The 15,111-nt window shown below is 49.6% G+C and overlaps 2 long non-coding RNA genes and 1 pseudogene across 3 annotated transcripts; all 3 read left to right on the top strand.

The window, feature by feature from the left end:
* The first annotated feature begins 1,810 nt into the window (after positions 1-1,810).
* Positions 1,811-15,111, top strand: part of LOC127926559 (histone PARylation factor 1-like) — a 30,616-nt pseudogene continuing 17,315 nt past the window's right edge.
* Positions 9,676-12,465, top strand: LOC127926562 (uncharacterized). The gene is made up of 3 exons (XR_008124457.1): positions 9,676-9,903; positions 10,622-10,743; positions 12,023-12,465. It is a non-coding gene; the product is annotated as an uncharacterized LOC127926562 (long non-coding RNA).
* Positions 12,584-14,564, top strand: LOC127926561 (uncharacterized). 2 transcript variants are annotated; one of them, XR_008124455.1, is made up of 3 exons: positions 12,584-12,780; positions 13,215-13,832; positions 14,500-14,564. It is a non-coding gene; the product is annotated as an uncharacterized LOC127926561 (long non-coding RNA). The 2 variants fall into 2 exon arrangements; XR_008124456.1 differs by lacking the exon at positions 14,500-14,564 and adding an exon at positions 14,065-14,147.

Below are 15,111 nucleotides of genomic sequence, written 5' to 3'. Positions count from 1 at the left end.
ACGACATTAGGAATGGTAGCTAGGATCGACTGAAACAAGACGACATTAGGAATGGTAGCTAGGATCGACTGAAACAGGACGACATTAGGAATGGTAGCTAGGATCGACTGAAACAGGACGACATTAGGAATGGTAGCTAGGATCGACTGAAACAAGACGACATTAGGAATGGTAGCTTGGATCGACTGAAACAGGACGACATTAGGAATGGTAGCTAGGATCGACTGAAACAGACTGAAACAGGACGACATTAGGAATGGTAGCTTGGATCGACTGAAACAGGACGACATTAGGAATGGTAGCTGGGATCGACTGAAACAGGACGACATTAGGAATGGTAGCTAGGATCGACTGAAACAGGACGACATTAGGAATGGTAGCTAGGATCGACTGAAACAGGTGGACATTAGGAATGGTAGCTAGGATCGACTGAAACAGGACGACATTAGGAATGGTAGCTAGGATCGACTGAAACAGGACGACATTAGGAATGGTAGCTAGGATCGACTGAAACAGGACGACATTAGGAATGGTAGCTAGGATCGACTGAAACAGGACGACATTAGGAATGGTAGCTAGGATCGACTGAAACAGGACATTAGGAATGGTAGCTAGGATCGACTGAAACAGGACTGAATGGTAGCAGGATCGACAGGACGACATTAGGAATGGTAGCTAGGATCGACTGAAACAGGTGGACATTAGGAATGGTAGCTAGGATCGACTGAAACAGGACGACATTAGGAATGGTAGCTAGGATCGACTGAAACAGGACGACATTAGGAATGGTAGCTAGGATCGACTGAAACAGGATGACATTAGGAATGGTAGCTAGGATCGACTGAAACAGGACGACATTAGGAATGGTAGCTAGGATCGACTGAAACAGGACGACATTAGGAATGGTAGCTAGGATCGACTGAAACAGGACGACATTAGGAATGGTAGCTAGGATCGAAACAGAAACAGGACGACATTAGGAATGGTAGCTTGGATCGACTGAAACAGGACGACATTAGGAATGGTAGCTAGGATCGACTGAAACAGGACGACATTAGGAATGGTAGCTAGGATCGACTGAAACAGGACGACATTAGGAATGGTAGCTAGGATCGACTGAAACAGGACGACATTAGGAATGGTAGCTAGGATCGACTGAAACAGACTGAAACAGGACGACATTAGGAATGGTAGCTAGGATCGACTGAAACAGGACGACATTAGGAATGGTAGCTAGGATCGACTGAAACAGGACGACATTAGGAATGGTAGCTAGGATCGACTGAAACAGGACGACATTAGGAATGGTAGCTAGGATCGACTGAAACAGACTGAAACAGGACGACATTAGGAATGGTAGCTAGGATCGACTGAAACAGACTGAAACAGGACGACATTAGGAATGGTAGCTAGGATCGACTGAAACAGACTGAAACAGGACGACATTAGGAATGGTAGCTCGGATCGACTGAAACAGACTGAAACAGGACGACATTAGGAATGGTAGCTCGGATCGACTGAAACAGACTGAAACCCTGTCTATCCGTGCATTAAAACAAAACAAGAAAATTGTGCAATCTGGTTTGCTTAATATAAGACATTTTACATTATTCATATTTTTTTACTTTTGATACTTAAGTATATTTAAAACCAAATACTTTTAGACTTACTCAAGTAGTTGACTTGAGTCATTTTCTATTAAGGTATCTTTACTTTTACTCATGTATGACTATTGGGTATTTTTCTCACCACTTGGCTCTGCTATGTATCTCTGGGGCGCAATGCGCACTCCTCTCCCCTAGATGGCGCTGTACATTACTTCCCAATGGCAGAAGTCCTAAGGTGTTGTCGTTTGCTCCACCGCTGTGTGCTTGTTTGCTGTCGAACGGAGAGGAGGAAAAAATATGACAGGGAAACGAAAACTAAATCTACTCCTCAGGTATTGTCAGACCCATAAAGATGTTTTTATTGGAGCAATGATATGATGGTTTTAGCCAGCGAGTTATGTAGCAAGGGGGAATTTTTGTCTTGCGTTACAAAACACGGATGGGCCACTATGGCATCCACATGAATGTCTTAACGAGCTAACAAACTAAACGTGTCTCCAAATAGTTTCATTTATTTTTTTAAATTTTTTTTAGCAGTTAGCTTCGGTTATATTACTGTTTTCCCAAGATAGTGTAGCCAGATCATTATATTAGTATAAACTAGCTAACAAGCTGATAACCAAGTTACCGTCCATTGACAGTATTACCATGAGCTTTTTGCAGAGCGAGCTGCTCAGGGTAACGTTCATTAGCGCACACCGTAAGCAGAACGATTTGCAACGGGAAAACCAGCGTTTCTTTTTCTGTAATCCAGTGGCGCGTTCAGCAGGACTCAACGTTTTGGAACAGTCAGATAGAAACAGGCAACGTAGAACAAACATGCCTCTGACATGAAGGAATAAGTAATCACATCTTCTTTATTCAAGGTCGTTTTATATCTGCACCTAAACATCCCCCCTCCCCTTTCTCAGTCTGTTTATTCAGTTTGGTTTCTAATGAATACACCCAGTTATCAAACCACACATCTGTTTACACGAGCTAGTGAATTGAATTTCACCAACAGTTCTTCTTTAGGAGTCAGATTCTGCCGACGGGCAGTTGAAGAAGAAATGCCGCCCGGAGGAGCCGACAGCGAGACCGACTACTGCTGAGGTGCCGACCAGACTGAGGGAGGAGGTGGAGAGACTCTATAAACTGAGGATGCCTGAAGACTTCTACCTCTTCTGGGACTTCTGCTCCCTGCTCAGCCCTGACAACCCCCGGGGTAGGTTACCCACTCACCCAGCCCTGATAGCCCCCGGGGTAGGTTACCCACTCACCCAGCCCTGATAGCCCCCGGGGTAGGTTACCCACTCACCCAGCCCTGATAACCCCTGGGGTAGGTTACCCACTCACCCAGCCCTGATAACCCCTGGGGTAGGTTACCCACTCACCCAGCCCTGATAACCCCTGGGGTAGGTTACCCACTCACCCAGCCCTGATAACCCCTGGGGTAGGTTACCCACTCACCCAGCCCCAACCCCTGGGGTAGGTTACCCACTCACCCAGCCCTGATAACCCCTGGGGTAGGTTACCCACTCACCCAGCCCTGATAACCCCCGGGGTAGGTTACCCACTCACCCAGCCCTGATAACCCCTGGGGTAGGTTACCCACTCACCCAGCCCTGATAACCCCCGGGGTAGGTTACCCACTCACCCAGCCCTGACAACCCCGGGGTAGGTTACCCACTCACCCAGCCCTGATAGCCCCGGGTAGGTTACCCACTCACCCAGCCCTGATAGCCCCGGGGTAGGTTACCCACTCACCCAGCCCTGATAACCCCTGGGTAGGTTACCCACTCACCCAGCCCTGATAGCCCCGGGGTAGGTTACCCACTCACCCAGCCCTGATAACCCCTGGGGTAGGTTACCCACTCACCCAGCCCTGATAACCCCTGGGGTAGGTTACCCACTCACCCAGCCCTGATAACCCCCGGGGTAGGTTACCCACTCACCCAGCCCTGATAACCCCCGGGGTAGGTTACCCACTCACCCAGCCCTGATAGCCCCCGGGGTAGGTTACCCACTCACCCAGCCCTGATAACCCCCGGGGTAGGTTACCCACTCACCCAGCCCTGATAACCCCCGGGGTAGGTTACCCACTCACCCAGCCCTGATAACCCCCGGGGTAGGTTACCCACTCACCCAGCCCTGATAACCCCTGGGGTAGGTTACCCACTCACCCAGCCCTGATAACCCCTGGGGTAGGTTACCCACTCACCCAGCCCCCGGGGTAGGTTACCCACTCACCCAGCCCTGATAACCCCTGGGGTAGGTTACCCACTCACCCAGCCCTGATAACCCCCGGGGTAGGTTACCCACTCACCCAGCCCTGATAACCCCGGGGTAGGTTACCCACTCACCCAGCCCTGATAACCCCCGGGGTAGGTTACCCACTCACCCAGCCCTGATAACCCCCGGGGTAGGTTACCCACTCACCCAGCCCTGATAACCCCTGGGGTAGGTTACCCACTCACCCAGCCCTGATAACCCCTGGGGTAGGTTACCCACTCACCCAGCCCTGATAACCCCTGGGGTAGGTTACCCACTCACCCAGCCCTGATAACCCCTGGGGTAGGTTACCCACTCACCCAGCCCTGATAACCCCTGGGGTAGGTTACCCACTCACCCAGCCCTGATAACCCCTGGGGTAGGTTACCCACTCACCCAGCCCTGATAACCCCTGGGGTAGGTTACCCACTCACCCAGCCCTGATAACCCCTGGGGTAGGTTACCCACTCACCCAGCCCTGATAACCCCCGGGGTAGGTTACCCACTCACCCAGCCCTGATAACCCCGGGGTAGGTTACCCACTCACCCAGCCCTGACAACCCCCGGGGTAGGTTACCCACTCACCCAGCCCTGATAACCCCTGGGGTAGGTTACCCACTCACCCAGCCCCCGGGGTAGGTTACCCACTCACCCAGCCCTGATAACCCCTGGGGTAGGTTACCCACTCACCCAGCCCTGATAACCCCTGGGGTAGGTTACCCACTCACCCAGCCCTGATAACCCCTGGGGTAGGTTACACACTCACCCAGCCCTGATAACCCCTGGGGTAGGTTACCCACTCACCCAGCCCTGATAACCCCTGGGGTAGGTTACCCACTCACCCAGCCCTGATAACCCCTGGGGTAGGTTACCCACTCACCCAGCCCTGATAACCCCTGGGGTAGGTTACCCACTCACCCAGCCCTGATAACCCCTGGGGTAGGTTACCCACTCACCCAGCCCTGATAACCCCTGGGGTAGGTTACCCACTCACCCAGCCCTGATAACCCCTGGGGTAGGTTACCCACTCACCCAGCCCTGATAACCCCTGGGGTAGGTTACCCACTCACCCAGCCCTGATAACCCCTGGGGTAGGTTACCCACTCACCCAGCCCTGATAACCCCTGGGGTAGGTTACCCACTCACCCAGCCCTGATAACCCCTGGGGTAGGTTACCCACTCACCCAGCCCCCGGGGTAGGTTACCCACTCACCCAGCCCCCGGGGTAGGTTACCCACTCACCCAGCCCCCGGGGTAGGTTACCCACTCACCCAGCCCCCGGGGTAGGTTACCCACTCACCCAGCCCCCGGGGTAGGTTACCCACTCACCCAGCCCTGATAACCCCTGGGGTAGGTTACCCACTCACCCAGCCCTGATAACCCCGGGTAGGTTACCCACTCACCCAGCCCTGATAACCCCTGGGGTAGGTTACCCACTCACCCAGCCCTGATAACCCCTGGGGTAGGTTACCCACTCACCCAGCCCTGATAACCCCTGGGGTAGGTTACCCACTCACCCAGCCCTGATAACCCCTGGGGTAGGTTACCCACTCACCCAGCCCTGATAAGCCCCTGGGGTAGGTTACCCACTCACCCAGCCCTGATAACCCCTGGGGTAGGTTACCCACTCACCCAGCCCTGATAACCCCTGGGGTAGGTTACCCACTCACCCAGCCCTGATAACCCCTGGGGTAGGTTACCCACTCACCCAGCCCTGATAACCCCTGGGGTAGGTTACCCACTCACCCAGCCCTGATAACCCCCGGGGTAGGTTACCCACTCACCCAGCCCTGATAACCCCTGGGGTAGGTTACCCACTCACCCAGCCCTGATAACCCCTGGGGTAGGTTACCCACTCACCCAGCCCTGATAACCCCTGGGGTAGGTTACCCACTCACCCAGCCCTGATAACCCCTGGGGTAGGTTACCCACTCACCCAGCCCCCGGAACACGCTGGTTACCCACTCACCCAGCCCTGATAACCCCCGGGGTAGGTTACCCACTCACCCAGTCCTGATAACCCCCGGGGTAGGTTACCCACTCACCCAGCCCTGATAACCCCGGGATAGGTTACCCACTCACCCAGCCCTGATAACCCCGGGGTAGGTTACCCACTCACCCAGCCTGAAACCCCCTATTAGCTTCAGTGGGTTACCCACTCACCCAGCCCTGATAACCCCCTATTAGGGTGGGTTACCCACTCACCCAGCCCTGATAACCCCGGGGTGGGTTACCCACTCACCCAGCCCTGATAACCCCGGGGTAGGTTACCCACTCACCCAGCCCTGATAACCCCTGGGGTAGGTTACCCACTCACCCAGCCCTGATAACCTCCTGGGGTAGGTTACCCACTCACCCAGCCCTGATAACCCCTGGGGTAGGTTACCCACTCACCCAGCCCTGATAACCCCTATTAGCATTAGGTTACCCTGACACTATCCTCAAACACCCAGCCCTGATAACCCAATCACCCAGCCCTGGGTAGGTTACCCACTCACCCAGCCCTGATAACCCCTGGGGTAGGTTACCCACTCACCCAGCCCTGATAACCCCTGGGGTAGGTTACCCACTCACCCAGCCCTGATAACCCCTGGGGTAGGTTACCCACTCACCCAGCCTGATAGCCAACAGCCCACCCTGATAACCCCTGGGGTAGGTTTCAACCCAAACACACCCAGCCCTGATAACCCCTGGGGTAGGTTACCCACTGAAACAGCCCCTATTAGGTTCAACCCTGACCACAGCCCCGGTAACCCCTGGGGGTAGGTTACCCTATTAGCATTCCCAGCCTGAAACCGGGGTACTTAACACCCCTGGGTTCAACAGTAACACTTATCCACATTCAACCCAGAAACCCCTATTAGGTTACCCACTCACCCAGCCCAAACCCCCTATTAGGTTACCCACTCACCCAGCCCTGATAACCCCTGGGGTAGGTTACCCACTCACCCAGCCTGATAACCCCTGGGGTAGGTTACCCACTCACCCAGCCCTGATAACCCCTGGGGTAGCATTCAACCCACAAGCCCCTGATAACCCCTTATTAGGTTCAACCCTGAAACACGCCATTAGCCAAAAGCCTGAAACACCCATCTTATTAGCATTCAACAGCCTATTAGCATTCAACAGCCTGATAACACGCTATCCCACTATGATAACATTACCCACTCACCCAGCCCTGAAACACCTATCCTATTAGGTTCAACAGCCACACCCAGCTATCCTATTAGCTCACCCAACCCTGAAACCCCTATCCTATTAGCATTCCACTCACAGCTATAACCCCACTATCCTATTAGCATTCAACAGCCTGAAACACGGGGTAGGTTAACCCTGATCCTAGCCCACTTAGCATTCAACAGCCTGAAACACTGCTAGGCCTAAACTATTACCATTCAGCATTACCCAGCATTCACCCAGCCCTTAGCATTCAACAGGTTACCCACAGCCTGAAACACGCTATCACTATCCTATTAGCATTCAACAGCCTGAAACACTATCCTATTAGCATTCAACAGCCTGAAACACTATCTATTAGCATTCAACAGCCTGAAACACTATCCTATTAGCATTCAACAGCCTGAAACACGCTATCCTATTAGCATTCAACAGCCTGAAACACGCTATCCTATTAGCATTCAACAGCCTGAAACACGCTATCCTATTAGCATTCAACAGCCTGAAACACGCTATCCTATTAGCATTCAACAGCCTGAAACACTATCCTATTAGCATTCAACAGCCTGAAACACTATCCTATTAGCATTCAACAGCCTGAAACACGCTATCCTATTAGCATTCAACAGCCTGAAACACGCTATCCTATTAGCATTCAACAGCCTGAAACACGCTATCCTATTAGCATTCAACAGCCTGAAACACTATCCTATTAGCATTCAACAGCCTGAAACACGCTATCCTATTAGCATTCAACAGCCTGAAACACGCTATCCTATTAGCATTCAACAGCCTGAAACACGCTATCCTATTAGCATTCAACAGCCTGAAACACTATCCTATTAGCATTCAACAGCCTGAAACACTATCCTATTAGCATTCAACAGCCTGAAACACTATCTATTAGCATTCAACAGCCTGAAACACTATCTTATTAGCATTCAACAGCCTGAAACACTATCCTATTAGCATTCAACAGCCTGAAACACGCTATCCTATTAGCATTCAACAGCCTGAAACACGCTATCCTATTAGCATTCAACAGCCTGAAACACTATCTTATTAGCATTCAACAGCCTGAAACACGCTATCTTATTAGCATTCAACAGCCTGAAACACGCTATCCTATTAGCATTCAACAGCCTGAAACACGCTATCTTATTAGCATTCAACAGCCTGAAACACGCTATCTTATTAGCATTCAACAGCCTGAAACACGCTATCTTATTAGCATTCAACAGCCTGAAACACGCTATCCTATTAGCATTCAACAGCCTGAAACACGCTATCTTATTAGCATTCAACAGCCTGAAACACGCTATCTTATTAGCATTCAACAGCCTGAAACACGCTATCCTATTAGCATTCAACAGCCTGAAACACGCTATCTTATTAGCATTCAACAGCCTGAAACACGCTATCTTATTAGCATTCAACAGCCTGAAACACGCTATCTTATTAGCATTCAACAGCCTGAAACACGCTATCCTATTAGCATTCAACAGCCTGAAACACGCTATCCTATTAGCATTCAACAGCCTGAAACACGCTATCCTATTAGCATTCAACAGCCTGAAACACGCTATCCTATTAGCATTCAACAGCCTGAAACACTATCCTATTAGCATTCAACAGCCTGAAACACTATCCTATTAGCATTCAACAGCCTGAAACACTATCCTATTAGCATTCAACAGCCTGAAACACTATCCTATTAGCATTCAACAGCCTGAAACACTATCCTATTAGCATTCAACAGCCTGAAACACTATCTTATTAGCATTCAACAGCCTGAAACACTATCTTATTAGCATTCAACAGCCTGAAACACTATCTTATTAGCATTCAACAGCCTGAAACACTATCCTATTAGCATTCAACAGCCTGAAACACTATCCTATTACCATTCAACAGCCTGAAACACTATCCTATTAGCATTCAACAGCTTGAAACACTATCCTATTAGCATTCAACAGCCTGAAACACTATCCTATTAGCATTCAACAGCCTGAAACACTATCTTATTAGCATTCAACAGCCTGAAACACTATCCTATTAACATTCAACAGCCTGAAACACTATCCTATTAGCATTCAACAGCCTGAAACACTATCCTATTAACATTCAACAGCCTGAAACACTATCTTATTAGCATTCAACAGCCTGAAACACTATCCTATTAGCATTCAACAGCCTGAAACACTGTCTTATTAGCATTCAACAGCCTGAAACACTGTCTTATTAGCATTCAACAGCCTGAAACACTATCCTATTAGCATTCAACAGCCTGAAACACTATCCTATTAGCATTCAACAGCCTGAAACACTATCCTATTAGCATTCAACAGCCTGAAACACGCTATTTTTAGGATCATATTGACCACATATCATTCCCCTCTCTAGACGCTGAAGGAAACCCTGGGTTTGAGGTTGGTTGGCCCGTTTGACATTCTGGCGGAGGCCCACCGTAGCTCAGCCAACCCCAGCCCAACTACCACCTACACTGGAGGCACTTCTACGACCCTCCGGAGTACCAGACCGTACTGCAAGGGAATGGAGACAACCTGCTACACCTGGGTTACTACAGGTAGGGGTTACTACAGGTAATGACCCTCCTACACCTGGGTTACTACAGGTAGGGGTTACTACAGGTAGGGGTTACTACAGGTAGGGGTTACTACAGGTAGGGGTTACTACAGGTTACTACAGGTAGGGGTTACTACAGGTAATGACCCTCCTAGACATGGGTTACTACAGGTAGGGGTTACTACAGGTAGGGGTTACTACAGGTAATGACCCTCCTAGACCTGGGTTACTACAGGTAGGGGTTACTACAGGTAATGACCCTCCTACACATGGGGTACTACAGGTAATGACCCTCCTACACCTGGGTTACTACAGGTAGGGGTTACTACAGGTTACTACAGGTAGGGGTTACTACAGGTTACTACAGGTAATGACCCTCCTACACATGGGTTACTACAGGTAGGGGTTACTACAGGTAATGACCCTCCTACACATGGGTTACTACAGGTAATGACCCTCCTACACATGGGTTACTACAGGTAGGGGTTACTACAGGTTACTACAGGTAATGACCCTCCTACACCTGGGTTACTATAGGTAATGACCCTCCTACACATGGGTTACTACAGGTAGGGGTTACTACAGGTAATGACCCTCCTACACATGGGTTACTACAGGTTACTACAGGTAATGACCCTCCTACACATGGGTTACTACAGGTAGGGGTTACTACAGGTTACTACAGGTAGGGGTTACTGCAGGTAATGACCCTCCTACACCTGGGTTACTACAGGCAATACTACAGGTTACTACAGGTAATGACCCTCCTGCACATGGGTTACTACAGGTAATGACCCTCCTACTACAGGGTTACTACAGGTAGGGGTTACTACAGGTAATGACCCTCCTACACATGGGTTACTACAGGCAATGACCCTCCTGCACATGGGTTACTACAGGTAGGGGGTTACTACAGGTAGGGGTTACTACAGGTTACTACAGGACCCTCCTACACATGGGTTACTACAGGTAATGACCCTCCTACACATGGGTTACTACAGGTAGGGGTTACTACAGGTTACTACAGGTAGGGGTTACTACAGGTAATGACCCTCCTACACCTGGGTTACTACAGGTAATGACCCTCCTACACATGGGTTACTACAGGTAGGGGTTACTACAGGTTTACTACAGGTAGGGGTTACTACAGGTTACTTACAGGTAGGGGTTACTACAGGTAATGACCCTCCTACACCTGGGGTTACTACAGGTAATGACCCTCCTGCACATGGGTTACTACAGGTAGGGGTTACTACAGGTAATGACCCTCCTACACATGGGTTACTACAGGTAATGACCTCCTCACTTACTACAGGTAGGGTTACTACAGGTAGGGGTTACTACAGGTTACTACAGGTAGGGGTTACTACAGGTAATGACCCTCCTACACCTGGGGTTACTACAGGTTACTCCTACACATGGTTACTACAGGTAGGGGTTACTACAGGTAATGACCCTCCTACACATGGGTTACTACAGGTAGGGGTTACTACAGGTTACTACAGGTAGGGGTTACCCTCCTACAGGTGGGTTACTACAGGTAATGACCCTCCTACACATGGGTTACTACAGGTTTACTACAGGTAATGACCCTCCTACACATGGGTTACTACAGGTAGGGGTTACTACAGGTTACTACAGGTAGGGGTTACTACAGGTAATGACCCTCCTACACCTGGGTTACTACAGGTAATGGTTACTACATGGGTTACTACAGGTAGGGGTTACTACAGGTTACTACAGGTAGGGGTTACTACAGGTTTACTACAGGTTACTACAGGTAGGGGTTACTACAGGTAGGGGTTTCTACAGGTTACTACAGGTAGGGGTTACTACAGGTTATTACAGGTAGGGGTTACTACAGGTTACTACAGGTAATGACCCTCCTACACATGGGTTACTACAGGTAGGGGTTACTACAGGTAATGACCCTCCTACACATGGGGTACTACAGGTAGGGGTTACTACAGGTTACTACAGGTAGGGGTTACTACAGGTAATGACCCTCCTACACCTGGGTTACTACAGGTAGGGGTTACTACAGGTAGGGGTTACTACAGGTTACTACAGGTAGGGGTTACTACAGGTTACTACAGGTAGGGGTTACTACAGGTAGGGGTTTCTACAGGTTACTACAGGTAGGGGTTACTACAGGTAGGGGTTTCTACAGGTTACTACAGGTAGGGGTTACTACAGGTTATTACAGGTAGGGGTTACTACAGGTTACTACAGGTAATGACCCTCCTACACATGGGTTACTACAGGTAGGGGTTACTACAGGTAATGACCCTCCTACACATGGGTTACTACAGGTAGGGGTTTCTACAGGTTACTACAGGTAGGGGTTACTACAGGTAATGACCCTCCTACACATGGGTTACTACAAGTAGGGGTTTCTACAGGTTACTACAGGTAGGGGTTACTACAGGTTACTACAGGTAGGGGTTACTACAGGTTACTACAGGTAGGGGTAACTACATGTAGGGGTTACTACAGGTTACTACAGGTAGGGGTTACTACAGGTAGGGGTTACTACAGGTTACTACAGGTAGGGGTTACTACAGGTAGGGGTTACTACAGGTTACTACAGGTAGGGGTTACTACAGGTAGGGGTTACTACAGGTTACTACAGGTAGGGGTTACTACAGGTTATTACAGGTAGGGGTTACTACAGGTTACTACAGGTAGGGGTTACTACAGGTTACTTCAGGTAGGGGTCACTATAGGTAGGGGTTACTACAGTAAGGGGTTACTACAGGAAGCAGGAAGGCGTTGCTACAGCTACAGGTTACTACAGCTACAGGTTACTATAGGAAGGCGTTACTACAGCTACAGGTTACTACAGGAAGGCGTTACAGGAAGGGGTTACTACAGGAAGGGGTTACTACAGGAGGGGTTACTACAGGAAAGGGTTACTACAGGAAAGGGTTACTACAGGAAGGGTTACTACAGGAAGGCGTTGCTACAGCTACAGGTTACTACAGGAAGGCGTTGCTACAGCTACAGGTTACTACAGGAAGGGGTTACTACAGCTTCAGGTTACTACAGGAAAGGGTTACTACAGGAAGGGGTTACTACAGGTTACCACAGGAAGGCGTTACTACAGGAAGGCGTTACTACAGGAAGGCGTTACTACAGGAAGGCGTTACTACAGCTACAGGTTACTACAGGAAGGGGTTACTACAGGAAGGGGTTACTACAGCTACAGGTTACTACAGGAAGGCGTTACTACAGGAAGGGGGTTACTACAGGTTACTACAGGAAGGGGTTCAGGGTTACTACAGGAAAGGGTTACTACAGGAAGGGGTTACTACAGGTTACCACAGGAAGGCGTTACTACAGGAAGGCGTTACTACAGGAAGGTTACTACAGGAAGGGTTACTACAGCTACAGGTTACTACAGGAAGGCGTTACTACAGCTACAGGTTACTACAGGAAGGGGTTACTACAGGAAGGCGTACTACAGGACAGGAAGGAAGGGGTTACTACAGGAAGGGGTTACTACAGGAAGGTTACTACAGGAAGGCGTTACTACAGGAAGGCGTTACTACAGGAAGGCATTACTACAGGAAGGGGTTACTACTACAGCTACAGGTTACTACAGGAAGGGGTTACTACAGGAAGGCGTTACTACAGGAAGGGGTTACTACAGCTTCAGGTTACTACAGGAAGGCGTTACTACAGGAAGGCGTTACTACAGGAAGGCGTTACTACAGGAAGGCGTTACTACAGGAAAGGGTTACTACAGGAAGGGGTTACTACAGGTTACCACAGGAAGGCGTTACTACAGGAAGGGGTTACTACAGGAAGGGGTTACTACAGGAAGGGGTTACTACAGGAAGGCGTTACTACAGGAAGGGGTTACTACAGGAAGGGGTTACTACAGGAAGGGGTTACTACAGCTACAGGTTACTACAGGAAGGCGTTACTACAGGAAGGGGTTACTACAGGTTACCACAGGAAGGCGTTACTACAGGAAGGCGTTACTACAGGTTACTACAGGAAGGGGTTACTACAGGAAGGCGTTACTACAGGAAGGCGTTACTACAGGAAGGCGTTACTACAGGAAGGCGTTACTACAGCTACAGGTTACTACAGGAAGGCGTTACTACAGGTTACTACAGGAAGGGGTTACTACAGGTTACCACAGGAAGGCGTTACTACAGGAAGGCGTTACTACAGGTTACTACAGGAAGGGGTTACTACAGGAAGGTTACTACAGGAAGGCGTTACTACAGGAAGGCGTTACTACAGGAAGGCGTTACTACAGGAAGGGGTTACTACAGGAAGGCGTTACTACAGGAAGGGGTTACTACAGGAAGGGGTTACTACAGGAAGGCGTTACTACAGGTTACTACAGGAAGGGGTTACTACAGGAAGGGGTTACTACAGGAAGGCGTTACTACAGGAAGGCGTTACTACAGGAAGGGGTTACTACAGGAAGGTGTTACTACAGGAAGGCGTTACTACAGGAAGGCGTTACTACAGGAATGCGTTACTACAGCTACAGGTTACTACAGGAAGGCGTTACTACAGGTTACTACAGGAAGGCGTTACTACAGGAAGGGGTTACTACAGGAAGGGGTTACTACAGGTTACTACAGGAAGGCGTTACTACAGGAAGGCGTTACTACAGGAAGGGGTTACTACAGGAAGGGGTTACTACAGCTACAGGTTACTACAGGAAGGTGTTACTACAGGAAGGCGTTACTACAGGAAGGGGTTACTACAGGAAGGCGTTACTACAGCTACAGGTTACTACAGGAAGGGGTTACTACAGGAAGGGGTTACTACAGGAAGGGGTTACTACAGCTACAGGTTACTACAGGAAGGGGTTACTACAGGAAGGGTTACTACAGCTACAGGTTACTACAGGAAGGCGTTACTACAGGAAGGCGTTACTACAGGAAGGCGTTACTACAGGAAGGCGTTACTACAGGAAGGGGTTACTACAGGAAGGGGTTACTACAGGAAGGCGTTACTACAGGAAGGCGTTACTACAGGAAGGTTACTACAGGAAGGCGTTACTACAGGAAGGCAGGAAGCGTTACTACAGGACAGGTTACTACAGCTAAGGTTACTACAGCTACAGGTTACTACAGCTACAGGTTACTACAGCTACAGGTTACTACAGGAAGGGGTTACTACAGGAAGGCGTTACTACAGGAAGGGGTTACTACAGGAAGGGGTTACTACAGGAAGGCGTTACTACAGGAAGGCGTTACTACAGGAAGGGGTTACTACAGGAAGGTTACTACAGGAAGGGGTTACTACAGCTACAGGTTACTACAGGAAGGCGTTACTACAGCTACAGGTTACTACAGGAAGGGGTTACTACAGGAAGGGGTTACTACAGCTACAGGGTACTGCAGGAAGGGGTTACTACAGGAAGTGGTTACTAAGGAAGTGGTTACTACAGGAAGGGTTACTACAGGAAGTGGTTACTAAGGAAGTGGTTACTACAGGTACAGGAAGGGTTACTACAGGAAGG

This window comes from Oncorhynchus keta, unplaced genomic scaffold (assembly GCF_023373465.1).
Source record: "Oncorhynchus keta strain PuntledgeMale-10-30-2019 unplaced genomic scaffold, Oket_V2 Un_contig_7802_pilon_pilon, whole genome shotgun sequence".
Lineage (NCBI taxonomy): Eukaryota > Metazoa > Chordata > Actinopteri > Salmoniformes > Salmonidae > Oncorhynchus > Oncorhynchus keta.
This window is presented reverse-complemented; position numbering and strand designations above follow the sequence as displayed.